At 36.6% G+C, this 3,268-nt stretch overlaps 1 non-coding gene across 1 annotated transcript; it reads right to left on the bottom strand.

The window, feature by feature from the left end:
• Window positions 1-1,344: 1,344 nt before the first annotated feature.
• LOC128292259 (small nucleolar RNA R71) lies at window positions 1,345-1,451 on the bottom strand. The gene has a single exon (XR_008282243.1). It is a non-coding gene; the product is annotated as a small nucleolar RNA R71 (small nucleolar RNA).
• Window positions 1,452-3,268: the final 1,817 nt, after the last annotated feature.

The raw sequence follows: 3,268 nt of genomic DNA, 5'->3' as shown, positions 1-3,268 counted from the left end.
GCATGTTTATTCTTCTAAGGTAGCTGAAGGTTAAATTAGCAATGTATCTGGCGATACACTTGCCTTTCATAACTTGCAAGATGATTGTGATTAAACTGTTTCAAGGTAGGAATACCTTGTTACCTTACATAGTCTTTTATGTGCTTATTAGATTTAATTAATCAGTTGAATTAACATAGGGATATGCAAGCAATTAGTTCAATTTAATGAGTAAGTATGTGCCATAACATGTTTGCTTATTAAATTCTGTTTAATCGTTTGAATTAACATAAGGATATGTTAAGAGATGAATCGATTTGTGTAGGTGAATATGTTCATATGTTAGCAAATTACCGAGTTGCCGTGAATTTATTCGTAACAACATAAGCATGAGTTTAATAATTCTAAGTTAAATAAATGTAATTAAATCAACACAATTATGTCATCTTGATTAAATAATATTTTGAAATTGTTCATTTGTGATTTATTTCTTTAGTTATTTAGTTTAAAATCTGATTTATCTTAATCACCCTTTTTATAACGAAATATTTTTTCCTCACCAAAGTGTTTTAAATTGCATTCATAAATAATCCTTTCACAGTCCTTGTGGGTACGATAACTCGACATTTACTTTTCACTTTATTACTTGTTGTAATTGTGTACACTTGCACAATTCTGTCGTTCCAAGTTTTTGCCGTCGTTGCCGGGGACTGTTTTAAAAAAGTCATTATTTGTGAATTTGTTAGTTTTACATTTTGGTTTATTTTTCCTGTTTAATTATTAATTTATTTAATTTTTCTGTGATTATTTCAGGTGTTTATGAGTATTGACCAAATTATTGATCTACTCCCTGTAGACCCTGAGATTGAACAAACTTTCTGACAGGGAAGAAGAAAAACAAATCAGAAAAGGACCGAAGATATGAACTTTGAAAATCCAATCCAAGGAAACAGAGCAAACACTACTCAAAATCCCCTCCTTATTGTTGATGATAAGGATAGAGCTTTACGACAGTATGCCGTGCCAGTATTTAATGATCTTAATCAGGGTATTAGGAAACCCGAAATTAAGACACAACAGTTCAAGCTGAAGCCAGTCATATTCCAGATGCTTCAGACAGTGGGCCAATTCAGTAGACTGCCTACCGAAGATCCTTACCTACACTTAAGAATATTTATGGAGGTGAGCGATTCTTTCAAATTAGCTGGAGTACCCGAAGATGCATAATGATTGAAGCTATTCCCATATTCACTGAGGGATAGAGCTCGAGCCTGGTTGAACTCATTGCCACCGAACTCAATTTCCACATGGCAAGAGTTAGTAGAAAGATTCCTTATGAAGTATTTCCCGCCTAGCAAGAATGCTAAGTTGAGGAACGAGATCATTGCCTTCCAACAAATGGATGATGAGTCCTTGTATGAGGCATGGAAAAGATAAAAAGAGTTATTACGAAAGTGCCCTCATCATGGAATCCCACATTACATCCAACTTGAGACATTTTATAATTGTCTCAATGCTCACACAAGGATGGTAGTGGATGCTTCTGCTAATGGTGCACTCCTTTCTAAGTATTATAACGAGGCTTATGAATTCATTGAGAGGATTGCCAGTAACAATTACCAATGACCAACCAATCGAGCAGCGTCAAGAAGACGAGTTGCTGGAATACATGAAGTAGACCCTCTTACTTCACTCACATCTCAAGTATCATCAATATCCTTAATGTTAAAAAACCTTACTACTAATAGGTCTAACAGTTTTGCAACATAGCCACCAACCCCATTTGAAAGGATAGCCTGTGTTTACTGTGGGGAAGGATATTTGTTCGAAGAATGTCCATCAAGCCCAGAATCCATGTACTACATAGGTAACCAGAACCAAAATTAAGGAGGGCAAGGACTGTAATCCAATTTCTATAACCCATCATGGCGAAACCACCCGAATTTTTCCTGGAGTAACCAAAGGGTTGGAACCAGTAATACTTACACCCAACCTAAACCAACCAACCACCTAGTTTTCCCCAACAAGTTCAGAAAACAACCCAAGATGAACCATCCAATACTTAAAAAATCTATTAAAGGCATACATGGCCAAGAATGATGCCGTAATCCAAAGCCAAGCAGCTACATTGAAAAACTTGGAAAACCAAATGGGCCAGCTTGCAACTAAACTCAGGAACCAACCACAAGGTACTTTCCCTAGTGATACGGAGAATTTGAGGAATCCGGGGAAGGAGCGTTGCAAAGCGTTGACATTGAGGAGTGGAAAGACTGTAGAGCCTAAGACCATTGAACCTGAAAAGGAGTAAGCTGACGCTCAAGATTCAGAGAAAGTTCAACCGAGTGCTGAAATTCTAGTTTCACAAGAACCAGAATCTGCAAAACCCGACGAGGTAATTTTAGAACTAGCTAATTCTGACCAACTAACAACTCTGTTAGATGCAGAATTGCCACAAAAGATGAATCAACCAGTTCCAGTAAAGAAACCACCTACACCCTACCATCAAAGACTTCAAAAGCAGAAGCAGGAAATTCAATTCAATAAGTTCCTAAACGTACTCCAGAAACTTCATATAAACATCCCGTTGGTTGAAGCACTTGAGCAAATACTGAACTACGTCAAATTCATGAAGGATATCCTGTCTAAAAAACAAAGACTTGGAGAATTTGAGACGATAGCTCTGACGAAGGAATGCAGTGCATATTTTCAAGACAAATTACCCCCAAAGTTGAAGGATCCTAGATGTTTTACCATACCTTGCAACATTGGAGCAACGTATTGTGGTAAGGCATTATGTGACTTAGGTGCAAGTATTAACTTGATGCCTATGTTAATATTTAGGAATTTGGGTATAGGTGAAGTTAGACTAACTACAGTTATAGTTCAATTAGCAAATCGATTCTTAACACATCTAGAAGGAAAAATCGAGGATGTATTGGTACGTATAGATAAATTTATCTTCCCTACTGATTTTGTTATCCTAGACTTTGAAGTAGACAAAGAAGTGCCAATTATCTTAGGAAGACCGTTCTTAGCAACCAGAAGGACCCTTATTGATGTGCAGAAGGGTGAGGTTACTATGCATGTTCAGGAAGATCAGGTAACATTTAACGTTTTTAAGTCTACATAATTTCCTGACACAATTGATGATTATTCTACAGTGTCCGATTTAGAGGATTTAATAGTAAAGAAGGAGCTCAACTATGTTGAGGATCCATTGGAAAAAAATTTGACATCAGATCCTCTAAATGATGAAGAGGAGGATGAATACTTAGCGTTGTTAGAAGCT

Source organism: Gossypium arboreum, chromosome 4 (genome assembly GCF_025698485.1).
Source record: "Gossypium arboreum isolate Shixiya-1 chromosome 4, ASM2569848v2, whole genome shotgun sequence".
In the NCBI taxonomy this organism is placed as follows: domain Eukaryota; kingdom Viridiplantae; phylum Streptophyta; class Magnoliopsida; order Malvales; family Malvaceae; genus Gossypium; species Gossypium arboreum.
This window is presented reverse-complemented; position numbering and strand designations above follow the sequence as displayed.